The sequence below is a fragment of the Dendrobates tinctorius genome, unplaced genomic scaffold (assembly GCF_039654945.1).
Source record: "Dendrobates tinctorius isolate UK_male_01 unplaced genomic scaffold, ASM3965494v1 ptg000099l, whole genome shotgun sequence".
Classification (NCBI taxonomy): Eukaryota; Metazoa; Chordata; class Amphibia; order Anura; family Dendrobatidae; genus Dendrobates; species Dendrobates tinctorius.
Window position 1 is genome coordinate 9040138 of NW_027361767.1, and position 27806 is coordinate 9067943.

The 27806-nt window shown below is 40.0% G+C and overlaps 11 non-coding genes across 11 annotated transcripts; all 11 read left to right on the top strand.

Annotated features, from left to right (window-relative positions):
* The first annotated feature begins 1098 nt into the window (after positions 1-1098).
* On the top strand, positions 1099-1171 carry TRNAK-UUU (transfer RNA lysine (anticodon UUU)). The gene has a single exon. It is a non-coding gene; the product is annotated as a tRNA-Lys (tRNA).
* Positions 1172-2553: 1382 nt separating this feature from the next.
* TRNAK-UUU (transfer RNA lysine (anticodon UUU)) lies at positions 2554-2626 on the top strand. Its single transcript has one exon. It is a non-coding gene; the product is annotated as a tRNA-Lys (tRNA).
* A 1377-nt stretch (positions 2627-4003) lies between these two features.
* On the top strand, positions 4004-4076 carry TRNAK-UUU (transfer RNA lysine (anticodon UUU)). Its single transcript has one exon. It is a non-coding gene; the product is annotated as a tRNA-Lys (tRNA).
* A 1366-nt stretch (positions 4077-5442) lies between these two features.
* TRNAK-UUU (transfer RNA lysine (anticodon UUU)) lies at positions 5443-5515 on the top strand. Its single transcript has one exon. It is a non-coding gene; the product is annotated as a tRNA-Lys (tRNA).
* Positions 5516-6897: 1382 nt separating this feature from the next.
* On the top strand, positions 6898-6970 carry TRNAK-UUU (transfer RNA lysine (anticodon UUU)). The gene has a single exon. It is a non-coding gene; the product is annotated as a tRNA-Lys (tRNA).
* A 1367-nt stretch (positions 6971-8337) lies between these two features.
* On the top strand, positions 8338-8410 carry TRNAK-UUU (transfer RNA lysine (anticodon UUU)). The gene has a single exon. It is a non-coding gene; the product is annotated as a tRNA-Lys (tRNA).
* A 1334-nt stretch (positions 8411-9744) lies between these two features.
* TRNAK-UUU (transfer RNA lysine (anticodon UUU)) lies at positions 9745-9827 on the top strand. The gene has a single exon. It is a non-coding gene; the product is annotated as a tRNA-Lys (tRNA).
* A 1365-nt stretch (positions 9828-11192) lies between these two features.
* TRNAK-UUU (transfer RNA lysine (anticodon UUU)) lies at positions 11193-11265 on the top strand. The gene has a single exon. It is a non-coding gene; the product is annotated as a tRNA-Lys (tRNA).
* A 7129-nt stretch (positions 11266-18394) lies between these two features.
* On the top strand, positions 18395-18467 carry TRNAK-UUU (transfer RNA lysine (anticodon UUU)). The gene has a single exon. It is a non-coding gene; the product is annotated as a tRNA-Lys (tRNA).
* Positions 18468-19846: 1379 nt separating this feature from the next.
* On the top strand, positions 19847-19919 carry TRNAK-UUU (transfer RNA lysine (anticodon UUU)). The gene has a single exon. It is a non-coding gene; the product is annotated as a tRNA-Lys (tRNA).
* Positions 19920-22972: 3053 nt separating this feature from the next.
* Positions 22973-23045, top strand: TRNAK-UUU (transfer RNA lysine (anticodon UUU)). Its single transcript has one exon. It is a non-coding gene; the product is annotated as a tRNA-Lys (tRNA).
* The last annotated feature ends 4761 nt before the right edge of the window (positions 23046-27806 follow it).

A 27806-nucleotide genomic window follows, 5' to 3' on the forward strand; every position in this document is an offset into this window, starting at 1 on the left:
CATTCTCTGCATCTGGAGGAGAGAAGGTTTTTCCACCAACATAGAAAAGGATTCTTTACTGGTAGGGCAGGGAGAATCTGGAATTCCTTGTCTGAGGAGGTGGGGATGGCGAACTCAGTCAAGGGGTTCAAGAGAGGCCCGGATGTCTTCCTGGAGCGTAACAATATTGTATCTTGCAGTTATTAGGTTCTTTAGAAGGACGTAGATCTGGGGATTTCTTCTGACGGAATATAGGCTGAACTGGACGGACAAATGTCTTTTTTCGGCCTAGCTAACTACAGCTCTGGCAAAAATTAAGAGACCACTGCAAAATCTTCAGTTTGTCTTAATTTTCTCTTTATAGGTATATTTTTGAGTAAAATGTAAATTGCTCTTATATTCTATAAACTACTGACAACATGTCTTCGAATTTCCAAGCACTAAATTTTGTACTTATTTTCAGAAAATGAAAAATGGTCAAAATAGCAAAAAAAATGCAGTGCTTGCAGACCTCAAATAATGCTACGAAAACAAGTTCATAATTATTTAGAAACAACAATACTAATGTTTTATCTCAGGAAGAGTTCAGAAATCAATATTTTGTGGAATAACCATGATTTTTAATCACAGCTTTCATGTGTCTTGGCATGCTTTCCACCAGTCTTTCACACTGCTTTTGGGTGACATTATGCCACTCCTGGTACAAAAATTTAAGCAGTTCTTCTTTTTTGATAGCTTGTGACTATCCATCTTCCTCACATTCAAGAGGTTTTCAATGGGGTTCAGGTTTGGAGATTGGGCTGGCCATGACAGCGATTTGAGCTAGTGTTCCTTCATCCACACGTTGGTTTACCTAGCCGTGTGGCATGGTGCATTGTTCTGCTGGAAAAGCCAGTCCTCAGAGTTGGGGAACGTTGCCTGAGCAGAAGGAATCAACTATTTTTCCAGGATAACCTTGTATGTGGCTTGATTCACATGTCCTTCGCAAAGATTAACCTGCCCAATTCAAGCCTGGAAATTATGATTTTTGTGGAACTAGAGCAAGTCCAAAAAGGGGCAACAAAATTTAGTAACGGGATGGAAGAATTACGGTACCCAGCGAGATTATCAACGTAGAGAGCCCGGATAGCTCAGTCGGTAGAGCATCAGACTTTTATTCTGAGGGTCCAGGGTTCAAGTCCCTGTTCGGGCATAAGCTTTTAATAAATGGTAATGTTATGTAAAATAGGTGAGGTCATCAATGTGGGTGTAACTTGTATGCTGATAAAAGGTCTAAAGAAATTATGATCTGTGTGGAACTAGAGCGAGTACAAAGAAGGGCAACAACTACAATACCCAGAGAGATTAGCAAAAAAGTATTATTTTGTCTAGAAACTGAGGGGTGATCTCATAACCATGTATAAGTATATAAGGGGACAATACAAATATCTCTCCGAGGATCTGTTTATACCAAGGAAGGTGACGGTCACAAGGGGGCATTCTCTGCATCTGGAGGAGAGAAGGTTTTTCCACCAACATAGAAAAGGATTCTTTACTGGTAGGGCAGGGAGAATCTGGAATTCCTTGTCTGAGGAGGTGGGGATGGCAAACTCAGTCAAGGGGTTCAAGAGAGGCCCGGATGTCTTCCTGGAGCGTAACAATATTGTATCTTGCAGTTATTAGGTTCTTTAGAAGGACGTAGATCTGGGGATTTCTTCTGACGGAATATAGGCTGAACTGGACGGACAAATGTCTTTTTTCGGCCTAGCTAACTACAGCTCTGGCAAAAATTAAGAGACCACTGCAAAATCTTCAGTTTGTCTTAATTTTCTCTTTATAGGTATATTTTTGAGTAAAATGTAAATTGCTCTTATATTCTATAAACTACTGACAACATGTCTTCGAATTTCCAAGCACTAAATTTTGTACTTATTTTCAGAAAATGAAAAATGGTCAAAATAGCAAAAAAAATGCAGCGCTTGCAGACCTCAAATAATGCTACGAAAACAAGTTCATAATTATTTAGAAACAACAATACTAATGTTTTATCTCAGGAAGAGTTCAGAAATCAATATTTTGTGGAATAACCATGATTTTTAATCACAGCTTTCATGTGTCTTGGCATGCTTTCCACCAGTCTTTCACACTGCTTTTGGGTGACATTATGCCACTCCTGGTACAAAAATTTAAGCAGTTCTTCTTTTTTGATAGCTTGTGACTATCCATCTTCCTCACATTCAAGAGGTTTTCAATGGGGTTCAGGTTTGGAGATTGGGCTGGCCATGACAGCGATTTGAGCTAGTGTTCCTTCATCCACACGTTGGTTTACCTAGCCGTGTGGCATGGTGCATTGTTCTGCTGGAAAAGCCAGTCCTCAGAGTTGGGGAACGTTTCCTGAGCAGAAGGAATCAACTATTTTTCCAGGATAACCTTGTATGTGGCTTGATTCACATGTTCTTCGCAAAGATTAACCTGCAGAATTCAAGCCTGGAAATTATGATTTTTGTGGAACTAGAGCAAGTCCAAAAAGGGGCAACAAAATTTAGTAACGGGATGGAAGAATTACGGTACCCAGCGAGATTATCAATGTAGAGAGCCCGGATAGCTCAGTCGGTAGAGCATCAGACTTTTATTCTGAGGGTCCAGGGTTCAAGTCCCTGTTCGGGCGTAAGCTTTTAATAAATGGTAATGTTATGTAAAATAGGTGAGGTCATCATGGGGGTGCAATGTGGGTGTAACTTGTATGCTGATAAAAGGTCTAAAGAAATTATGATCTGTGTGGAACTAGAGCGAGTACAAAGAAGGGCAACAACTACTAGCAAAAAAGTATTATTTTGTCTAGAAACTGAGGGGTGATCTCATAACCATGTATAAGTATATAAGGGGACAATACAAATATCTCTCCGAGGATCTGTTTATACCAAGGAAGGTGACGGTCACAAGGGGGCATTCTCTGCATCTGGAGGAGAGAAGGTTTTTCCACCAACATAGAAAAGGATTCTTTACTGGTAGGGCAGGGAGAATCTGGAATTCCTTGTCTGAGGAGGTGGGGATGGCGAACTCAGTCAAGGGGTTCAAGAGAGGCCCGGATGTCTTCCTGGAGCGTAACAATATTGTATCTTGCAGTTATTAGGTTCTTTAGAAGGACGTAGATCTGGGGATTTCTTCTGACGGAATATAGGCTGAACTGGACGGACAAATGTCTTTTTTCGGCCTAGCTAACTACAGCTCTGGCAAAAATTAAGAGACCACTGCAAAATCTTCAGTTTGTCTTAATTTTCTCTTTATAGGTATATTTTTGAGTAAAATGTAAATTGCTCTTATATTCTATAAACTACTGACAACATGTCTTCGAATTTCCAAGCACTAAATTTTGTACTTATTTTCAGAAAATGAAAAATGGTCAAAATAGCAAAAAAAATGCAGTGCTTGCAGACCTCAAATAATGCTACGAAAACAAGTTCATAATTATTTAGAAACAACAATACTAATGTTTTATCTCAGGAAGAGTTCAGAAATCAATATTTTGTGGAATAACCATGATTTTTAATCACAGCTTTCATGTGTCTTGGCATGCTTTCCACCAGTCTTTCACACTGCTTTTGGGTGACATTATGCCACTCCTGGTACAAAAATTTAAGCAGTTCTTCTTTTTTGATAGCTTGTGACTATCCATCTTCCTCACATTCAAGAGGTTTTCAATGGGGTTCAGGTTTGGAGATTGGGCTGGCCATGACAGCGATTTGAGCTAGTGTTCCTTCATCCACACGTTGGTTTACCTAGCCGTGTGGCATGGTGCATTGTTCTGCTGGAAAAGCCAGTCCTCAGAGTTGGGGAACGTTTCCTGAGCAGAAGGAATCAACTATTTTTCCAGGATAACCTTGTATGTGGCTTGATTCACATGTTCTTCGCAAAGATTAACCTTCAGAATTCAAGCCTGGAAATTATGATTTTTGTGGAACTAGAGCAAGTCCAAAAAGGGGCAACAAAATTTAGTAACGGGATGAAAGAATTACGGTACCCAGCGAGATTATCAATGTAGAGAGCCCGGATAGCTCAGTCGGTAGAGCATCAGACTTTTAATCTGAGGGTCCAGGGTTCAAGTCCCTGTTCGGGCGTAAGCTTTTAATAAATGGTAATGTTATGTAAAATAGGTGAGGTCATCATGGGGGTGCAATGTGGGTGTAACTTGTATGCTGATAAAAGGTCTAAAGAAATTATGATCTGTGTGGAACTAGAGCGAGTACAAAGAAGGGCAACAACTACAATACCCAGAGAGATTAGCAAAAAAGTATTATTTAGTCTAGAAACTGAGGGGTGATCTCATAACCATGTATAAGTATATATGTCTCCGAGGATCTGTTTATACCAAGGAAGGTGACGGTCACAAGGGTGCATTCTCTGCATCTGGAGGAGAGAAGGTTTTTCCACCAACATAGAAAAGGATTCTTTACTGGTAGGGCAGGGAGAATCTGGAATTCCTTGTCTGAGGAGGTGGGGATGGCGAACTCAGTCAAGGGGTTCAAGAGAGGCCCGGATGTCTTCCTGGAGCGTAACAATATTGTATCTTGCAGTTATTAGGTTCTTTAGAAGGACGTAGATCTGGGGATTTCTTCTGACGGAATATAGGCTGAACTGGACGGACAGTTCGGCCTTGCTAACTACAGCTCTGGCAAAAATTAAGAGACCACTGCAAAATCTTCAGTTTGTCTTAATTTTCTCTTTATAGGTATATTTTTGAGTAAAATGTAAATTGCTCTTATATTCTATAAACTACTGACAACATGTCTTCGAATTTCCAAGCACTAAATTTTGTACTTATTTTCAGAAAATGAAAAATGGTCAAAATAGCAAAAAAAATGCAGTGCTTGCAGACCTCAAATAATGCTACGAAAACAAGTTCATAATTATTTAGAAACAACAATACTAATGTTTTATCTCAGGAAGAGTTCAGAAATCAATATTTTGTGGAATAACCATGATTTTTAATCACAGCTTTCATGTGTCTTGGCATGCTTTCCACCAGTCTTTCACACTGCTTTTGGGTGACATTATGCCACTCCTGGTACAAAAATTTAAGCAGTTCTTCTTTTTTGATAGCTTGTGACTATCCATCTTCCTCACATTCAAGAGGTTTTCAATGGGGTTCAGGTTTGGAGATTGGGCTGGCCATGACAGCGATTTGAGCTAGTGTTCCTTCATCCACACGTTGGTTTACCTAGCCGTGTGGCATGGTGCATTGTTCTGCTGGAAAAGCCAGTCCTCAGAGTTGGGGAACGTTGCCTGAGCAGAAGGAATCAACTATTTTTCCAGGATAACCTTGTATGTGGCTTGATTCACATGTCCTTCGCAAAGATTAACCTGCCCAATTCAAGCCTGGAAATTATGATTTTTGTGGAACTAGAGCAAGTCCAAAAAGGGGCAACAAAATTTAGTAACGGGATGGAAGAATTACGGTACCCAGCGAGATTATCAACGTAGAGAGCCCGGATAGCTCAGTCGGTAGAGCGTCAGACTTTTATTCTGAGGGTCCAGGGTTCAAGTCCCTGTTCGGGCATAAGCTTTTAATAAATGGTAATGTTATGTAAAATAGGTGAGGTCATCAATGTGGGTGTAACTTGTATGCTGATAAAAGGTCTAAAGAAATTATGATCTGTGTGGAACTAGAGCGAGTACAAAGAAGGGCAACAACTACAATACCCAGAGAGATTAGCAAAAAAGTATTATTTTGTCTAGAAACTGAGGGGTGATCTCATAACCATGTATAAGTATATAAGGGGACAATACAAATATCTCTCCGAGGATCTGTTTATACCAAGGAAGGTGACGGTCACAAGGGGGCATTCTCTGCATCTGGAGGAGAGAAGGTTTTTCCACCAACATAGAAAAGGATTCTTTACTGGTAGGGCAGGGAGAATCTGGAATTCCTTGTCTGAGGAGGTGGGGATGGCGAACTCAGTCAAGGGGTTCAAGAGAGGCCCGGATGTCTTCCTGGAGCGTAACAATATTGTATCTTGCAGTTATTAGGTTCTTTAGAAGGACGTAGATCTGGGGATTTCTTCTGACGGAATATAGGCTGAACTGGACGGACAAATGTCTTTTTTCGGCCTAGCTAACTACAGCTCTGGCAAAAATTAAGAGACCACTGCAAAATCTTCAGTTTGTCTTAATTTTCTCTTTATAGGTATATTTTTGAGTAAAATGTAAATTGCTCTTATATTCTATAAACTACTGACAACATGTCTTCGAATTTCCAAGCACTAAATTTTGTACTTATTTTCAGAAAATGAAAAATGGTCAAAATAGCAAAAAAAATGCAGTGCTTGCAGACCTCAAATAATGCTACGAAAACAAGTTCATAATTATTTAGAAACAACAATACTAATGTTTTATCTCAGGAAGAGTTCAGAAATCAATATTTTGTGGAATAACCATGATTTTTAATCACAGCTTTCATGTGTCTTGGAATGCTTTCCACCAGTCTTTCACACTGCTTTTGGGTGACATTATGCCACTCCTGGTACAAAAATTTAAGCAGTTCTTCTTTTTTGATAGCTTGTGACTATCCATCTTCCTCACATTCAAGAGGTTTTCAATGGGGTTCAGGTTTGGAGATTGGGCTGGCCATGACAGCGATTTGAGCTAGTGTTCCTTCATCCACACGTTGGTTTACCTAGCCGTGTGGCATGGTGCATTGTTCTGCTGGAAAAGCCAGTCCTCAGAGTTGGGGAACGTTTCCTGAGCAGAAGGAATCAACTATTTTTCCAGGATAACCTTGTATGTGGCTTGATTCACATGTTCTTCGCAAAGATTAACCTGCAGAATTCAAGCCTGGAAATTATGATTTTTGTGGAACTAGAGCAAGTCCAAAAAGGGGCAACAAAATTTAGTAACGGGATGAAAGAATTACGGTACCCAGCGAGATTATCAATGTAGAGATCCCGGATAGCTCAGTCGGTAGAGCATCAGACTTTTAATCTGAGGGTCCAGGGTTCAAGTCCCTGTTCGGGCGTAAGCTTTTAATAAATGGTAATGTTATGTAAAATAGGTGAGGTCATCATGGGGGTGCAATGTGGGTGTAACTTGTATGCTGATAAAAGGTCTAAAGAAATTATGATCTGTGTGGAACTAGAGCGAGTACAAAGAAGGGCAACAACTACAATACCCAGAGAGATTAGCAAAAAAGTATTATTTAGTCTAGAAACTGAGGGGTGATCTCATAACCATGTATAAGTATATATGTCTCCGAGGATCTGTTTATACCAAGGAAGGTGACGGTCACAAGGGTGCATTCTCTGCATCTGGAGGAGAGAAGGTTTTTCCACCAACATAGAAAAGGATTCTTTACTGGTAGGGCAGGGAGAATCTGGAATTCCTTGTCTGAGGAGGTGGGGATGGCGAACTCAGTCAAGGGGTTCAAGAGAGGCCCGGATGTCTTCCTGGAGCGTAACAATATTGTATCTTGCAGTTATTAGGTTCTTTAGAAGGACGTAGATCTGGGGATTTCTTCTGACGGAATATAGGCTGAACTGGACGGACAGTTCGGCCTTGCTAACTACAGCTCTGGCAAAAATTAAGAGACCACTGCAAAATCTTCAGTTTGTCTTAATTTTCTCTTTATAGGTATATTTTTGAGTAAAATGTAAATTGCTCTTATATTCTATAAACTACTGACAACATGTCTTCGAATTTCCAAGCACTAAATTTTGTACTTATTTTCAGAAAATGAAAAATGGTCAAAATAGCAAAAAAAATGCAGTGCTTGCAGACCTCAAATAATGCTACGAAAACAAGTTCATAATTATTTAGAAACAACAATACTAATGTTTTATCTCAGGAAGAGTTCAGAAATCAATATTTTGTGGAATAACCATGATTTTTAATCACAGCTTTCATGTGTCTTGGCATGCTTTCCACCAGTCTTTCACACTGCTTTTGGGTGACATTATGCCACTCCTGGTACAAAAATTTAAGCAGTTCTTCTTTGTTTGATAGCTTGTGACTATCCATCTTCCTCACATTCAAGAGGTTTTCAATGGGGTTCAGGTTTGGAGATTGGGCTGGCCATGACAGCGATTTGAGCTAGTGTTCCTTCATCCACACGTTGGTTTACCTAGCCGTGTGGCATGGTGCATTGTTCTGCTGGAAAAGCCAGTCCTCAGAGTTGGGGAACGTTGCCTGAGCAGAAGGAATCAACTATTTTTCCAGGATAACCTTGTATGTGGCTTGATTCACATGTCCTTCGCAAAGATTAACCTGCCCAATTCAAGCCTGGAAATTATGATTTTTGTGGAACTAGAGCAAGTCCAAAAAGGGGCAACAAAATTTAGTAACGGGATGGAAGAATTACGGTACCCAGCGAGATTATCAATGTAGAGAGCCCGGATAGCTCAGTCGGTAGAGCATCAGACTTTTATTCTGAGGGTCCAGGGTTCAAGTCCCTGTTCGGGCGTAAGCTTTTAATAAATGGTAATGGTAAAAGGTCTAAAGAAATTATGATCTGTGTGGAACTAGAGCGAGTACAAAGAAGGGCAACAACTACAATACCCAGAGAGATTAGCAAAAAAGTATTATTTTGTCTAGAAACTGAGGGGTGATCTCATAACCATGTATAAGTATATAAGGGGACAATACAAATATCTCTCCGAGGATCTGTTTATACCAAGGAAGGTGACGGTCACAAGGGGGCATTCTCTGCATCTGGAGGAGAGAAGGTTTTTCCACCAACATAGAAAAGGATTCTTTACTGGTAGGGCAGGGAGAATCTGGAATTCCTTGTCTGAGGAGGTGGGGATGGCGAACTCAGTCAAGGGGTTCAAGAGAGGCCCGGATGTCTTCCTGGAGCGTAACAATATTGTATCTTGCAGTTATTAGGTTCTTTAGAAGGACGTAGATCTGGGGATTTCTTCTGACGGAATATAGGCTGAACTGGACGGACAAATGTCTTTTTTCGGCCTAGCTAACTACAGCTCTGGCAAAAATTAAGAGACCACTGCAAAATCTTCAGTTTGTCTTAATTTTCTCTTTATAGGTATATTTTTGAGTAAAATGTAAATTGCTCTTATATTCTATAAACTACTGACAACATGTCTTCGAATTTCCAAGCACTAAATTTTGTACTTATTTTCAGAAAATGAAAAATGGTCAAAATAGCAAAAAAAATGCAGTGCTTGCAGACCTCAAATAATGCTACGAAAACAAGTTCATAATTATTTAGAAACAACAATACTAATGTTTTATCTCAGGAAGAGTTCAGAAATCAATATTTTGTGGAATAACCATGATTTTTAATCACAGCTTTCATGTGTCTTGGCATGCTTTCCACCAGTCTTTCACACTGCTTTTGGGTGACATTATGCCACTCCTGGTACAAAAATTTAAGCAGTTCTTCTTTTTTGATAGCTTGTGACTATCCATCTTCCTCACATTCAAGAGGTTTTCAATGGGGTTCAGGTTTGGAGATTGGGCTGGCCATGACAGCGATTTGAGCTAGTGTTCCTTCATCCACACGTTGGTTTACCTAGCCGTGTGGCATGGTGCATTGTTCTGCTGGAAAAGCCAGTCCTCAGAGTTGGGGAACGTTTCCTGAGCAGAAGGAATCAACTATTTTTCCAGGATAACCTTGTATGTGGCTTGATTCACATGTTCTTCGCAAAGATTAACCTGCCCAATTCAAGCCTGGAAATTATGATTTTTGTGGAACTAGAGCAAGTCCAAAAAGGGGCAACAAAATTTAGTAACGGGATGAAAGAATTACGGTACCCAGCGAGATTATCAATGTAGAGAGCCCGGATAGCTCAGTCGGTAGAGCATCAGACTTTTAATCTGAGGGTCCAGGGTTCGTCCAGGGTTACGTCCCTGTTCGGGCGTAACTTTTAATAAATGGTAATGTTATGTAAAATAGGTGAGGTCATCATGGGGGTGCAATGTGGGTGTAACTTGTATGCTGATAAAAGGTCTAAAGAAATTATGATCTGTGTGGAACTAGAGCGAGTACAAAGAAGGGCAACAACTACAATACCCAGAGAGATTAGCAAAAAAGTATTATTTTGTCTAGAAACTGAGGGGTGATCTCATAACCATGTATAAGTATATATGTCTCCGAGGATCTGTTTATACCAAGGAAGGTGACGGTCACAAGGGTGCATTCTCTGCATCTGGAGGAGAGAAGGTTTTTCCACCAACATAGAAAAGGATTCTTTACTGGTAGGGCAGGGAGAATCTGGAATTCCTTGTCTGAGGAGGTGGGGATGGCGAACTCAGTCAAGGGGTTCAAGAGAGGCCCGGATGTCTTCCTGGAGCGTAACAATATTGTATCTTGCAGTTATTAGGTTCTTTAGAAGGACGTAGATCTGGGGATTTCTTCTGACGGAATATAGGCTGAACTGGACGGACAGTTCGGCCTTGCTAACTACAGCTCTGGCAAAAATTAAGAGACCACTGCAAAATCTTCAGTTTGTCTTAATTTTCTCTTTATAGGTATATTTTTGAGTAAAATGTAAATTGCTCTTATATTCTATAAACTACTGACAACATGTCTTCGAATTTCCAAGCACTAAATTTTGTACTTATTTTCAGAAAATGAAAAATGGTCAAAATATCAAAAAAAATGCAGTGCTTTCAGACCTCAAATAATGCTACGAAAACAAGTTCATAATTATTTAGAAACAACAATACTAATGTTTTATCTCAGGAAGAGTTCAGAAATCAATATTTTGTGGAATAACCATGATTTTTAATCACAGCTTTCATGTGTCTTGGCATGCTTTCCACCAGTCTTTCACACTGCTTTTGGGTGACATTATGCCACTCCTGGTACAAAAATTTAAGCAGTTCTTCTTTTTTGATAGCTTGTGACTATCCATCTTCCTCACATTCAAGAGGTTTTCAATGGGGTTCAGGTTTGGAGATTGGGCTGGCCATGACAGCGATTTGAGCTAGTGTTCCTTCATCCACACGTTGGTTTACCTAGCCGTGTGGCATGGTGCATTGTTCTGCTGGAAAAGCCAGTCCTCAGAGTTGGGGAACGTTTCCTGAGCAGAAGGAATCAACTATTTTTCCAGGATAACCTTGTATGTGGCTTGATTCACATGTTCTTCGCAAAGATTAACCTGCCCAATTCAAGCCTGGAAATTATGATTTTTGTGGAACTAGAGCAAGTCCAAAAAGGGGCAACAAAATTTAGTAACGGGATGAAAGAATTACGGTACCCAGCGAGATTATCAATGTAGAGAGCCCGGATAGCTCAGTCGGTAGAGCATCAGACTTTTAATCTGAGGGTCCAGGGTTCAAGTCCCTGTTCGGGCGTAAGCTTTTAATAAATGGTAATGTTATGTAAAATAGGTGAGGTCATCATGGGGGTGCAATGTGGGTGTAACTTGTATGCTGATAAAAGGTCTAAAGAAATTATGATCTTTGTGGAACTAGAGCGAGTACAAAGAAGGGCAACAACTACAATACCCAGAGAGATTAGCAAAAAAGTATTATTTTGTCTAGAAACTGAGGGGTGATCTCATAACCATGTATAAGTATATATGTCTCCGAGGATCTGTTTATACCAAGGAAGGTGACGGTCACAAGGGTGCATTCTCTGCATCTGGAGGAGAGAAGGTTTTTCCACCAACATAGAAAAGGATTCTTTACTGGTAGGGCAGGGAGAATCTGGAATTCCTTGTCTGAGGAGGTGGGGATGGCGAACTCAGTCAAGGGGTTCAAGAGAGGCCCGGATGTCTTCCTGGAGCGTAACAATATTGTATCTTGCAGTTATTAGGTTCTTTAGAAGGACGTAGATCTGGGGATTTCTTCTGACGGAATATAGGCTGAACTGGACGGACAGTTCGGCCTTGCTAACTACAGCTCTGGCAAAAATTAAGAGACCACTGCAAAATCTTCAGTTTGTCTTAATTTTCTCTTTATAGGTATATTTTTGAGTAAAATGTAAATTGCTCTTATATTCTATAAACTACTGACAACATGTCTTCGAATTTCCAAGCACTAAATTTTGTACTTATTTTCAGAAAATGAAAAATGGTCAAAATATCAAAAAAAATGCAGTGCTTGCAGACCTCAAATAATGCTACGAAAACAAGTTCATAATTATTTAGAAACAACAATACTAATGTTTTATCTCAGGAAGAGTTCAGAAATCAATATTTTGTGGAATAACCATGATTTTTAATCACAGCTTTCATGTGTCTTGGCATGCTTTCCACCAGTCTTTCACACTGCTTTTGGGTGACATTATGCCACTCCTGGTACAAAAATTTAAGCAGTTCTTCTTTTTTGATAGCTTGTGACTATCCATCTTCCTCACATTCAAGAGGTTTTCAATGGGGTTCAGGTTTGGAGATTGGGCTGGCCATGACAGCGATTTGAGCTAGTGTTCCTTCATCCACACGTTGGTTTACCTAGCCGTGTGGCATGGTGCATTGTTCTGCTGGAAAAGCCAGTCCTCAGAGTTGGGGAACGTTTCCTGAGCAGAAGGAATCAACTATTTTTCCAGGATAACCTTGTATGTGGCTTGATTCACATGTTCTTCGCAAAGATTAACCTGCCCAATTCAAGCCTGGAAATTATGATTTTTGTGGAACTAGAGCAAGTCCAAAAAGGGGCAACAAAATTTAGTAACGGGATGAAAGAATTACGGTACCCAGCGAGATTATCAATGTAGAGAGCCCGGATAGCTCAGTCGGTAGAGCAGGGTTCAAGTCCCTGTTCGGGCGTAAGCTTTTAATAAATGGTAATGTTATGTAAAATAGGTGAGGTCATCATGGGGGTGCAATGTGGGTGTAACTTGTATGCTGATAAAAGGTCTAAAGAAATTATGATCTGTGTGGAACTAGAGCGAGTACAAAGAAGGGCAACAACTACAATACCCAGAGAGATTAGCAAAAAAGTATTATTTTGTCTAGAAACTGAGGGGTGATCTCATAACCATGTATAAGTATATAAGGGGACAATACAAATATCTCTCCGAGGATCTGTTTATACCAAGGAAGGTGACGGTCACAAGGGGGCATTCTCTGCATCTGGAGGAGAGAAGGTTTTTCCACCAACATAGAAAAGGATTCTTTACTGGTAGGGCAGGGAGAATCTGGAATTCCTTGTCTGAGGAGGTGGGGATGGCGAACTCAGTCAAGGGGTTCAAGAGAGGCCCGGATGTCTTCCTGGAGCGTAACAATATTGTATCTTGCAGTTATTAGGTTCTTTAGAAGGACGTAGATCTGGGGATTTCTTCTGACGGAATATAGGCTGAACTGGACGGACAAATGTCTTTTTTCGGCCTAGCTAACTACAGCTCTGGCAAAAATTAAGAGACCACTGCAAAATCTTCAGTTTGTCTTAATTTTCTCTTTATAGGTATATTTTTGAGTAAAATGTAAATTGCTCTTATATTCTATAAACTACTGACAACATGTCTTCGAATTTCCAAGCACTAAATTTTGTACTTATTTTCAGAAAATGAAAAATGGTCAAAATAGCAAAAAAAATGCAGTGCTTGCAGACCTCAAATAATGCTACGAAAACAAGTTCATAATTATTTAGAAACAACAATACTAATGTTTTATCTCAGGAAGAGTTCAGAAATCAATATTTTGTGGAATAACCATGATTTTTAATCACAGCTTTCATGTGTCTTGGCATGCTTTCCACCAGTCTTTCACACTGCTTTTGGGTGACATTATGCCACTCCTGGTACAAAAATTTAAGCAGTTCTTCTTTTTTGATAGCTTGTGACTATCCATCTTCCTCACATTCAAGAGGTTTTCAATGGGGTTCAGGTTTGGAGATTGGGCTGGCCATGACAGCGATTTGAGCTAGTGTTCCTTCATCCACACGTTGGTTTACCTAGCCGTGTGGCATGGTGCATTGTTCTGCTGGAAAAGCCAGTCCTCAGAGTTGGGGAACGTTTCCTGAGCAGAAGGAATCAACTATTTTTCCAGGATAACCTTGTATGTGGCTTGATTCACATGTTCTTCGCAAAGATTAACCTGCCCAATTCAAGCCTGGAAATTATGATTTTTGTGGAACTAGAGCAAGTCCAAAAAGGGGCAACAAAATTTAGTAACGGGATGAAAGAATTACGGTACCCAGCGAGATTATCAATGTAGAGAGCCCGGATAGCTCAGTCGGTAGAGCAGGGTTCAAGTCCCTGTTCGGGCGTAAGCTTTTAATAAATGGTAATGTTATGTAAAATAGGTGAGGTCATCATGGGGGTGCAATGTGGGTGTAACTTGTATGCTGATAAAAGGTCTAAAGAAATTATGATCTGTGTGGAACTAGAGCGAGTACAAAGAAGGGCAACAACTACAATACCCAGAGAGATTAGCAAAAAAGTATTATTTTGTCTAGAAACTGAGGGGTGATCTCATAACCATGTATAAGTATATAAGGGGACAATACAAATATCTCTCCGAGGATCTGTTTATACCAAGGAAGGTGACGGTCACAAGGGGGCATTCTCTGCATCTGGAGGAGAGAAGGTTTTTCCACCAACATAGAAAAGGATTCTTTACTGGTAGGGCAGGGAGAATCTGGAATTCCTTGTCTGAGGAGGTGGGGATGGCGAACTCAGTCAAGGGGTTCAAGAGAGGCCCGGATGTCTTCCTGGAGCGTAACAATATTGTATCTTGCAGTTATTAGGTTCTTTAGAAGGACGTAGATCTGGGGATTTCTTCTGACGGAATATAGGCTGAACTGGACGGACAAATGTCTTTTTTCGGCCTAGCTAACTACAGCTCTGGCAAAAATTAAGAGACCACTGCAAAATCTTCAGTTTGTCTTAATTTTCTCTTTATAGGTATATTTTTGAGTAAAATGTAAATTGCTCTTATATTCTATAAACTACTGACAACATGTCTTCGAATTTCCAAGCACTAAATTTTGTACTTATTTTCAGAAAATGAAAAATGGTCAAAATAGCAAAAAAAATGCAGTGCTTGCAGACCTCAAATAATGCTACGAAAACAAGTTCATAATTATTTAGAAACAACAATACTAATGTTTTATCTCAGGAAGAGTTCAGAAATCAATATTTTGTGGAATAACCATGATTTTTAATCACAGCTTTCATGTGTCTTGGCATGCTTTCCACCAGTCTTTCACACTGCTTTTGGGTGACATTATGCCACTCCTGGTACAAAAATTTAAGCAGTTCTTCTTTGTTTGATAGCTTGTGACTATCCATCTTCCTCACATTCAAGAGGTTTTCAATGGGGTTCAGGTTTGGAGATTGGGCTGGCCATGACAGCGATTTGAGCTAGTGTTCCTTCATCCACACGTTGGTTTACCTAGCCGTGTGGCATGGTGCATTGTTCTGCTGGAAAAGCCAGTCCTCAGAGTTGGGGAACGTTGCCTGAGCAGAAGGAATCAACTATTTTTCCAGGATAACCTTGTATGTGGCTTGATTCACATGTCCTTCGCAAAGATTAACCTGCCCAATTCAAGCCTGGAAATTATGATTTTTGTGGAACTAGAGCAAGTCCAAAAAGGGGCAACAAAATTTAGTAACGGGATGGAAGAATTACGGTACCCAGCGAGATTATCAATGTCGGTAGAGCATCAGACTTTTAATCTGAGGGTCCAGGGTTCAAGTCCCTGTTCGGGCGTAAGCTTTTAATAAATGGTAATGTTATGTAAAATAGGTGAGGTCATCATGGTGGTGCAATGTGGGTGTAACTTGTATGCTGATAAAAGGTCTAAAGAAATTATGATCTGTGTGGATCATAGTACAAAGAAGGGCAACAACTACAATACCCAGAGAGATTAGCAAAAAAGTATTATTTTGTCTAGAAACTGAGGGGTGATCTCATAACCATGTATAAGTATATAAGGGGACAATACAAATATCTCTCCGAGGATCTGTTTATACCAAGGAAGGTGACGGTCACAAGGGGGCATTCTCTGCATCTGGAGGAGAGAAGGTTTTTCCACCAACATAGAAAAGGATTCTTTACTGGTAGGGCAGGGAGAATCTGGAATTCCTTGTCTGAGGAGGTGGGGATGGCGAACTCAGTCAAGGGGTTCAAGAGAGGCCCGGATGTCTTCCTGGAGCGTAACAATATTGTATCTTGCAGTTATTAGGTTCTTTAGAAGGACGTAGATCTGGGGATTTCTTCTGACGGAATATAGGCTGAACTGGACGGACAAATGTCTTTTTTCGGCCTAGCTAACTACAGCTCTGGCAAAAATTAAGAGACCACTGCAAAATCTTCAGTTTGTCTTAATTTTCTCTTTATAGGTATATTTTTGAGTAAAATGTAAATTGCTCTTATATTCTATAAACTACTGACAACATGTCTTCGAATTTCCAAGCACTAAATTTTGTACTTATTTTCAGAAAATGAAAAATGGTCAAAATAGCAAAAAAAATGCAGTGCTTGCAGACCTCAAATAATGCTACGAAAACAAGTTCATAATTATTTAGAAACAACAATACTAATGTTTTATCTCAGGAAGAGTTCAGAAATCAATATTTTGTGGAATAACCATGATTTTTAATCACAGCTTTCATGTGTCTTGGCATGCTTTCCACCAGTCTTTCACACTGCTTTTGGGTGACATTATGCCACTCCTGGTACAAAAATTTAAGCAGTTCTTCTTTGTTTGATAGCTTGTGACTATCCATCTTCCTCACATTCAAGAGGTTTTCAATGGGGTTCAGGTTTGGAGATTGGGCTGGCCATGACAGCGATTTGAGCTAGTGTTCCTTCATCCACACGTTGGTTTACCTAGCCGTGTGGCATGGTGCATTGTTCTGCTGGAAAAGCCAGTCCTCAGAGTTGGGGAACGTTGCCTGAGCAGAAGGAATCAACTATTTTTCCAGGATAACCTTGTATGTGGCTTGATTCACATGTCCTTCGCAAAGATTAACCTGCCCAATTCAAGCCTGGAAATTATGATTTTTGTGGAACTAGAGCAAGTCCAAAAAGGGGCAACAAAATTTAGTAACGGGATGGAAGAATTACGGTACCCAGCGAGATTATCAATGTCGGTAGAGCATCAGACTTTTAATCTGAGGGTCCAGGGTTCAAATCCCTGTTCGGGCGTAAGCTTTTAATAAATGGTAATGTTATGTAAAATAGGTGAGGTCATCATGGTGGTGCAATGTGGGTGTAACTTGTATGCTGATAAAAGGTCTAAAGAAATTATGATCTGTGTGGATCATAGTACAAAGAAGGGCAACAACTACAATACCCAGAGAGATTAGCAAAAAAGTATTATTTTGTCTAGAAACTGAGGGGTGATCTCATAACCATGTATAAGTATATAAGGGGACAATACAAATATCTCTCCGAGGATCTGTTTATACCAAGGAAGGTGACGGTCACAAGGGGGCATTCTCTGCATCTGGAGGAGAGAAGGTTTTTCCACCAACATAGAAAAGGATTCTTTACTGGTAGGGCAGGGAGAATCTGGAATTCCTTGTCTGAGGAGGTGGGGATGGCGAACTCAGTCAAGGGGTTCAAGAGAGGCCCGGATGTCTTCCTGGAGCGTAACAATATTGTATCTTGCAGTTATTAGGTTCTTTAGAAGGACGTAGATCTGGGGATTTCTTCTGACGGAATATAGGCTGAACTGGACGGACAAATGTCTTTTTTCGGCCTAGCTAACTACAGCTCTGGCAAAAATTAAGAGACCACTGCAAAATCTTCAGTTTGTCTTAATTTTCTCTTTATAGGTATATTTTTGAGTAAAATGTAAATTGCTCTTATATTCTATAAACTACTGACAACATGTCTTCGAATTTCCAAGCACTAAATTTTGTACTTATTTTCAGAAAATGAAAAATGGTCAAAATAGCAAAAAAAATGCAGTGCTTGCAGACCTCAAATAATGCTACGAAAACAAGTTCATAATTATTTAGAAACAACAATACTAATGTTTTATCTCAGGAAGAGTTCAGAAATCAATATTTTGTGGAATAACCATGATTTTTAATCACAGCTTTCATGTGTCTTGGCATGCTTTCCACCAGTCTTTCACACTGCTTTTGGGTGACATTATGCCACTCCTGGTACAAAAATTTAAGCAGTTCTTCTTTGTTTGATAGCTTGTGACTATCCATCTTCCTCACATTCAAGAGGTTTTCAATGGGGTTCAGGTTTGGAGATTGGGCTGGCCATGACAGCGATTTGAGCTAGTGTTCCTTCATCCACACGTTGGTTTACCTAGCCGTGTGGCATGGTGCATTGTTCTGCTGGAAAAGCCAGTCCTCAGAGTTGGGGAACGTTGCCTGAGCAGAAGGAATCAACTATTTTTCCAGGAAAACCTTGTATGTGGCTTGATTCACATGTCCTTCGCAAAGATTAACCTGCCCAATTCAAGCCTGGAAATTATGATTTTTGTGGAACTAGAGTAAGTCCAAAAAGGGGCAACAAAATTTAGTAACGGGATGGAAGAATTACGGTACCCAGCGAGATTATCAATGTAGAGAGCCCGGATAGCTCAGTCGGTAGAGCATCAGACTTTTAATCTGAGGGTCCAGGGTTCAAGTCCCTGTTTGGGCGTAAGCTTTTAATAAATGGTAATGTTATGTAAAATAGGTGAGGTCATCATGGGGTTGCAATGTGGGTGTAACTTGTATGCTGATAAAAGGTCTAAAGAAATTGTGGAACTAGAGCGAGTACAAAGAAGGGCAACAACTACAGAGAGAGATTAGCAAAAAAGTATTATTTCGTCTAGAAACTGAGGGGTGATCTCATAACCATGTATAAGTATATAAGGGGACAATACAAATATCTCTCCGAGGATCTGTTTATACCAAGGAAGGTGACGGTCACAAGGGGGCATTCTCTGCATCTGGAGGAGAGAAGGTTTTTCCACCAACATAGAAAAGGATTCTTTACTGGTAGGGCAGGGAGAATCTGGAATTCCTTGTCTGAGGAGGTGGGGATGGCGAACTCAGTCAAGGGGTTCAAGAGAGGCCCGGATGTCTTCCTGGAGCGTAACAATATTGTATCTTGCAGTTATTAGGTTCTTTAGAAGGACGTAGATCTGGGGATTTCTTCTGACGGAATATAGGCTGAACTGGACGGACAAATGTCTTTTTTCGGCCTTGCTAACTACAGCTCTGGCAAAAATTAAGAGACCACTGCAAAATCTTCAGTTTGTCTTAATTTTCTCTTTATAGGTATATTTTTGAGTAAAATGTAAATTGCTCTTATATTCTATAAACTACTGACAACATGTCTTCGAATTTCCAAGCACTAAATTTTGTACTTATTTTCAGAAAATGAAAAATGGTCAAAATAGCAAAAAAAATGCAGTGCTTGCAGACCTCAAATAATGCTACGAAAACAAGTTCATAATTATTTAGAAACAACAATACTAATGTTTTATCTCAGGAAGAGTTCAGAAATCAATATTTTGTGGAATAACCATGATTTTTAATCACAGCTTTCATGTGTCTTGGCATGCTTTCCACAAGTCTTTCATACTGCTTTTGGGTGACATTATGCCACTCCTGGTACAAAAATTTAAGCAGTTCTTCTTTGTTTGATGGCTTGTGACTATCCATCTTCCTCACATTCAAGAGGTTTTCAATGGGGTTCAGGTTTGGAGATTGGGCTGGCCATGACAGCGATTTGAGCTAGTGTTCCTTCATCCACACGTTGGTTTACCTAGCCGTGTGGCATGGTGCATTGTTCTGCTGGAAAAGCCAGTCCTCAGAGTTGGGGAACGTTGCCTGAGCAGAAGGAATCAACTATTTTTCCAGGATAACCTTGTATGTGGCTTGATTCACATGTCCTTCGCAAAGATTAATCTGCCCAATTCAAGCCTGGAAATTATGATTTTTGTGGAACTAGAGCAAGTCCAAAAAGGGGCAACAAAATTTAGTAACGGGATGGAAGAATTACGGTACCCAGCGAGATTATCAATGTAGAGAGCCCGGATAGCTCAGTCGGTAGAGCATCAGACTTTTAATCTGAGGGTCCAGGGTTCAAGTCCCTGTTTGGGCGTAAGCTTTTAATAAATGGTAATGTTATGTAAAATAGGTGAGGTCATCATGGGGTTGCAATGTGGGTGTAACTTGTATGCTGATAAAAGGTCTAAAGAAATTGTGGAACTAGAGCGAGTACAAAGAAGGGCAACAACTACAGAGAGAGATTAGCAAAAAAGTATTATTTCGTCTAGAAACTGAGGGGTGATCTCATAACCATGTATAAGTATATAAGGGGACAATACAAATATCTCTCCGAGGATCTGTTTATACCAAGGAAGGTGACGGTCACTTTAGAAACTGAGGGGTGATCTCATAACCATGTATAAGTATATAAGGGGACAATACAAATATCTCTCCGAGTATCTGTTTATACCAAGGAAGGTGACGGTCACAAGGGGGCATTCTCTGCATCTGGAGGAGAGAAGGTTTTTCCACCAACATAGAAAAGGATTCTTTACTGGTAGGGCAGGGAGAATCTGGAATTCCTTGTCTGAGGAGGTGGGGATGGCGAACTCAGTCAAGGGGTTCAAGAGAGGCCCGGATGTCTTCCTGGAGCGTAACAATATTGTATCTTGCAGTTATTAGGTTCTTTAGAAGGACGTAGATCTGGGGATTTCTTCTGACGGAATATAGGCTGAACTGGACGGACAAATGTCTTTTTTCGGCCTTGCTAACTACAGCTCTGGCAAAAATTAAGAGACCACTGCAAAATCTTCAGTTTGTCTTAATTTTCTCTTTATAGGTATATTTTTGAGTAAAATGTAAATTGCTCTTATATTCTATAAACTACTGACAACATGTCTTCGAATTTCCAAGCACTAAATTTTGTACTTATTTTCAGAAAATGAAAAATGGTCAAAATAGCAAAAAAAATGCAGTGCTTGCAGACCTCAAATAATGCTACGAAAACAAGTTCATAATTATTTAGAAACAACAATACTAATGTTTTATCTCAGGAAGAGTTCAGAAATCAATATTTTGTGGAATAACCATGATTTTTAATCACAGCTTTCATGTGTCTTGGCATGCTTTCCACAAGTCTTTCATACTGCTTTTGGGTGACATTATGCCACTCCTGGTACAAAAATTTAAGCAGCTCTTCTTTGTTTGATGGCTTGTGACTATCCATCTTCCTCACATTCAAGAGGTTTTCAATGGGGTTCAGGTTTGGAGATTGGGCTGGCCATGACAGCGATTTGAGCTAGTGTTCCTTCATCCACACGTTGGTTTACCTAGCCGTGTGGCATGGTGCATTGTTCTGCTGGAAAAGCCAGTCCTCAGAGTTGGGGAACGTTGCCTGAGCAGAAGGAATCAACTATTTTTCCAGGATAACCTTGTATGTGGCTTGATTCACATGTCCTTCGCAAAGATTAATCTGCCCAATTCAAGCCTGGAAATTATGATTTTTGTGGAACTAGAGCAAGTCCAAAAAGGGGCAACAAAATTTAGTAACGGGATGGAAGAATTACGGTACCCAGCGATATTATCAATGTATAATGATAGCTCAGTCGGTAGAGCATCAGACTTTTAATCTGAGGGTCCAGGGTTCAAGTCCCTGTTCGGGCGAAAGCTTTTAATATATGGTAATGTTATGTAAAATAGGTGAGGTCATCATGGGGGTGCAATTGGGGGTGCAGGGGTCCAATCTGAGGGTCCAGGGTTCAAGTCCCTGTTCGGGCGTAAGCTTTTAATAAATGGTAATGTTATGTAAAATAGGTGAGGTCATCATGGGGGGTGCAATGTGGGTGTAACTTGTATGCTGATAAAAGGTCTAAAGAAATTATGATCTGTGTGGATCATAGTACAAAGAAGGGCAACAACTACAATACCCAGAGAGATTAGCAAAAAAGTATTATTTTGTCTAGAAACTGAGGGGTGATCTCATAACCATGTATAAGTATATAAGGGGACAATACAAATATCTCTCCGAGGATCTGTTTATACCAAGGAAGGTGACGGTCACAAGGGGGCATTCTCTGCATCTGGAGGAGAGAAGGTTTTTCCACCAACATAGAAAAGGATTCTTTACTGGTAGGGCAGGGGGAATCTGGAATTCCTTGTCTGAGGAGGTGGGGATGGCGAACTCAGTCAAGGGGTTCAAGAGAGGCCCGGATGTCTTCCTGGAGCGTAACAATATTGTATCTTGCAGTTATTAGGTTCTTTAGAAGGACGTAGATCTGGGGATTTCTTCTGACGGAATATAGGCTGAACTGGACGGACAAATGTCTTTTTTCGGCCTTGCTAACTACAGCTCTGGCAAAAATTAAGAGACCACTGCAAAATCTTCAGTTTGTCTTAATTTTCTCTTTATAGGTATATTTTTGAGTAAAATGTAAATTGCTCTTATATTCTATAAACTACTGACAACATGTCTTCGAATTTCCAAGCACTAAATTTTGTACTTATTTTCAGAAAATGAAAAATGGTCAAAATAGCAAAAAAAATGCAGTGCTTGCAGACCTCAAATAATGCTACGAAAACAAGTTCATAATTATTTAGAAACAACAATACTAATGTTTTATCTCAGGAAGAGTTCAGAAATCAATATTTTGTGGAATAACCATGATTTTTAATTACAGCTTTCATGTGTCTTGGCATGCTTTCCACCAGTCTTTCACACTGCTTTTGGGTGACATTATGCCACTCCTGGTACAAAAATTTAAGCAGTTCTTCTTTGTTTGATGGCTTGTGACTATCCATCTTCCTCACATTCAAGAGGTTTTCAATGGGGTTCAGGTTTGGAGATTGGGCTGGCCATGACAGCGATTTGAGCTAGTGTTCCTTCATCCACACGTTGGTTTACCTAGCCGTGTGGCATGGTGCATTGTTCTGCTGGAAAAGCCAGTCCTCAGAGTTGGGGAACGTTGCCTGAGCAGAAGGAATCAACTATTTTTCCAGGATAACCTTGTATGTGGCTTGATTCACATGTCCTTCGCAAAGATTAACCTGCCCAATTCAAGCCTGGAAATTATGATTTTTGTGGAACTAGAGCAAGTCCAAATAGGGTCAACAAAATTTAGTAACGGGATGGAAGAATTACGGTACCCAGCGAGATTATCAATGTAGAGAGCCCGGATAGCTCAGTCGGTAGAGCATCAGACTTTTAATCTGAGGGTCCAGGGTTCAAGTCCCTGTTCGGGCGTAAGCTTTTAATAAATGGTAATGTTTAAAAATAGGTGAGGTCATCATGGGGGTGCAATTATGAAATTATGATCTGTGTGGAACTAGAGCTAGTACAAAGAAGGGCAACAACTACAATACCCAGAGAGATTAGCAAAAAAGTATTATTTAGTCTAGAAACTGAGGGGTGATCTCATAACCATGTATAAGAATATATCTCTCCGAGGATCTGTTTATACCAAGGAAGGTGACGGTCACAAGGGGGCATTCTCTGCATCTGGAGGAGAGAAGGTTTTTCCACCAACATAGAAAAGGATTCTTTACTGGTAGGGCAGGGAGAATCTGGAATTCCTTGTCTGAGGAGGTGAGGATGTCTTCCTGGAGCGTAACAATATTGTATCTTGCAGTTATTAGGTTCTTTAGAAGGACGTAGATCTGGGGATTTCTTCTGACGGAATATAGGCTGAACTGGACGGACAAATGTCTTTTTTCGGCCTTGCTAACTACAGCTCTGGCAAAAATTAAGAGACCACTGCAAAATCTTCAGTTTGTCTTAATTTTCTCTTTATAGGTATATTTTTGAGTAAAATGTAAATTGCTCTTATATTCTATAAACTACTGACAACATGTCTTCGAATTTCCAAGCACTAAATTTTGTACTTATTTTCAGAAAATGAAAAATGGTCAAAATAGCAAAAAAAATGCAGTGCTTGCAGACCTCAAATAATGCTACGAAAACAAGTTCATAATTATTTAGAAACAACAATACTAATGTTTTATCTCAGGAAGAGTTCAGAAATCAATATTTTGTGGAATAACCATGATTTTTAATTACAGCTTTCATGTGTCTTGGCATGCTTTCCACCAGTCTTTCACACTGCTTTTGGGTGACATTATGCCACTCCTGGTACAAAAATTTAAGCAGTTCTTCTTTGTTTGATGGCTTGTGACTATCCATCTTCCTCACATTCAAGAGGTTTTCAATGGGGTTCAGGTTTGGAGATTGGGCTGGCCATGACAGCGATTTGAGCTAGTGTTCCTTCATCCACACGTTGGTTTACCTAGCCGTGTGGCATGGTGCATTGTTCTGCTGGAAAAGCCAGTCCTCAGAGTTGGGGAACGTTGCCTGAGCAGAAGGAATCAACTATTTTTCCAGGATAACCTTGTATGTGGCTTGATTCACATGTCCTTCGCAAAGATTAACCTGCCCAATTCAAGCCTGGAAATTATGATTTTTGTGGAACTAGAGCAAGTCCAAAAAGGGTCAACAAAATTTAGTAACGGGATGGAAGAATTACGGTACCCATCGAGATTATCAATGTATTATCAATGTAAAAAGTATTATTTAGTCTAGAAACTGAGGGGTGATCTCATAACCATGTATAAGTATATATCTCTCCGAGGATCTGTTTATACCAAGGAAGGTGACGGTCACAAGGGGGCATTCTCTGCATCTGGAGGAGAGAAGGTTTTTCCACCAACATAGAAAAGGATTCTTTACTGGTAGGGCAGGGAGAATCTGGAATTCCTTGTCTGAGGAGGTGGGGATGGCGAACTCAGTCAAGGGGTTCAAGAGAGGCCCGGATGTCTTCCTGGAGCGTAACAATATTGTATCTTGCAGTTATTAGGTTCTTTAGAAGGACGTAGATCTGGGGATTTCTTCTGACGGAATATAGGCTGAACTGGACGGACAAATGTCTTTTTTCGGCCTTGCTAACTACAGCTCTGGCAAAAATTAAGAGACCACTGCAAAATCTTCAGTTTGTCTTAATTTTCTCTTTATAGGTATATTTTTGAGTAAAATGTAAATTGCTCTTATATTCTATAAACTACTGACAACATGTCTTCGAATTTCCAAGCACTAAATTTTGTACTTATTTTCAGAAAATGAAAAATGGTCAAAATAGCAAAAAAAATGCAGTGCTTGCAGACCTCAAATAATGCTACGAAAACAAGTTCATAATTATTTAGAAACAACAATACTAATGTTTTATCTCAGGAAGAGTTCAGAAATCAATATTTTGTGGAATAACCATGATTTTTAATTACAGCTTTCATGTGTCTTGGCATGCTTTCCACCAGTCTTTCACACTGCTTTTGGATGACATTATGCCACTCCTGGTACAAAAATTTAAGCAGTTCTTCTTTGTTTGATGGCTTGTGACTATCCATCTTCCTCACATTCAAGAGGTTTTCAATGGGGTTCAGGTTTGGAGATTGGGCTGGCCATGACAGCGATTTGAGCTAGTGTTCCTTCATCCACACGTTGGTTTACCTAGCCATGTGGCATGGTGCATTGTTCTGCTGGAAAAGCCTGTCCTCAGAGTTGGGGAACGTTGCCTGAGCAGAAGGAATCAACTATTTTTCCAGGATAACCTTGTATGTGGCTTGATTCACATGTCCTTCGCAAAGATTAACCTGCCCAATTCAAGCCTGGAAATTATGATTTTTGTGGAACTAGAGCAAATCCAAAAAGGGTCAACAAAATTTAGTAACGGGAAGGAAGAATTACGGTACCCAGCGAGATTATCAATGTATTATCAATGTAAAAAGTATTATTTAGTCTAGAAACTGAGGGGTGATCTCATAACCATGTATAAGTATATATCTCTCCGAGGATCTGTTTATACCAAGGAAGGTGACGGTCACAAGGGGGCATTCTCTGCATCTGGAGGAGAGAAGGTTTTTCCACCAACATAGAAAAGGATTCTTTACTGGTAGGGCAGGGAGAATCTGGAATTCCTTGTCTGAGGAGGTGGGGATGGCGAACTCAGTCAAGGGGTTCAAGAGAGGCCCGGATGTCTTCCTGGAGCGTAACAATATTGTATCTTGCAGTTATTAGGTTCTTTAGAAGGACGTAGATCTGGGGATTTCTTCTGACGGAATATAGGCTGAACTGGACGGACAAATGTCTTTTTTCGGCCATGCTAACTACAGCTCTGGCAAAAATTAAGAGACCACTGCAAAATCTTCAGTTTGTCTTAATTTTCTCTTTATAGGTATATTTTTGAGTAAAATGTAAATTGCTCTTATATTCTATAAACTAATGACATCATGTCTTCGAATTTCCAAGAACTAAATTTTGTACTTATTTTCAGAAAATGAAAAATGGTCAAAATAGCAAAAAAAATGCAGTGCTTGCAGACCTCAAATAATGCTACGAAAACAAGTTCATAATTATTTAGAAACAACAATACTAATGTTTTATCTCAGGAAGAGTTCAGAAATCAATATTTTGTGGAATAACCATGATTTTTAATTACAGCTTTCATGTGTCTTGGCATGCTTTCCACCAGTCTTTCACACTGCTTTTGGGTGACATTATGCCACTCCTGGTACAAAAATTTAAGCAGTTCTTCTTTGTTTGATGGCTTGTGACTATCCATCTTCCTCACATTCAAGAGGTTTTCAATGGGGTTCAGGTTTGGAGATTGGGCTGGCCATGACAGCGATTTGAGCTAGTGTTCCTTCATCCACACGTTGGTTTACCTAGCCGTGTGGCATGGTGCATTGTTCTGCTGGAAAAGCCAGTCCTCAGAGTTGGGGAACGTTGCCTGAGCAGAAGGAATCAACTATTTTTCCAGGATAACCTTGTATGTGGCTTGATTCACATGTCCTTCGCAAAGATTAACCTGCCCAATTCAAGCCTGGAAATTATGATTTTTGTGGAACTAGAGCAAGTCCAAAAAGGGTCAACAAAATTTAGTAACGGGATGGAAGAATTACGGTACCCAGCGAGATTATCAATGTATTATCAATGTAAAAAGTATTATTTAGTCTAGAAACTGAGGGGTGATCTCATAACCATGTATAAGTATATATCTCTCCGAGGATCTGTTTATACCAAGGAAGGTGACGGTCACAAGGGGGCATTCTCTGCATCTGGAGGAGAGAAGGTTTTTCCACCAACATAGAAAAGGATTCTTTACTGGTAGGGCAGGGAGAATCTGGAATTCCTTGTCTGAGGAGGTGGGGATGGCGAACTCAGTCAAGGGGTTCAAGAGAGGCCCGGATGTCTTCCTGGAGCGTAACAATATTGTATCTTGCAGTTATTAGGTTCTTTAGAAGGACGTAGATCTGGGGATTTCTTCTGACGGAATATAGGCTGAACTGGACGGACAAATGTCTTTTTTCGGCCTTGCTAACTACAGCTCTGGCAAAAATTAAGAGACCACTGCAAAATCTTCAGTTTGTCTTAATTTTCTCTTTATAGGTATATTTTTGAGTAAAATGTAAATTGCTCTTATATTCTATAAACTACTGACAACATGTCTTCGAATTTCCAAGCACTAAATTTTGTACTTATTTTCAGAAAATGAAAAATGGTCAAAATAGCAAAAAAAATGCAGTGCTTGCAGACCTCAAATAATGCTACGAAAACAAGTTCATAATTATTTAGAAACAACAATACTAATGTTTTATCTCAGGAAGAGTTCAGAAATCAATATTTTGTGGAATAACCATGATTTTTAATTACAGCTTTCATGTGTCTTGGCATGCTTTCCACCAGTCTTTCACACTGCTTTTGGGTGACATTATGCCACTCCTGGTACAAAAATTTAAGCAGTTCTTCTTTGTTTGATGGCTTGTGACTATCCATCTTCCTCACATTCAAGAGGTTTTCAATGGGGTTCAGGTTTGGAGATTGGGCTGGCCATGACAGCGATTTGAGCTAGTGTTCCTTCATCCACACGTTGGTTTACCTAGCCGTGTGGCATGGTGCATTGTTCTGCTGGAAAAGCCAGTCCTCAGAGTTGGGGAACGTTGCCTGAGCAGAAGGAAT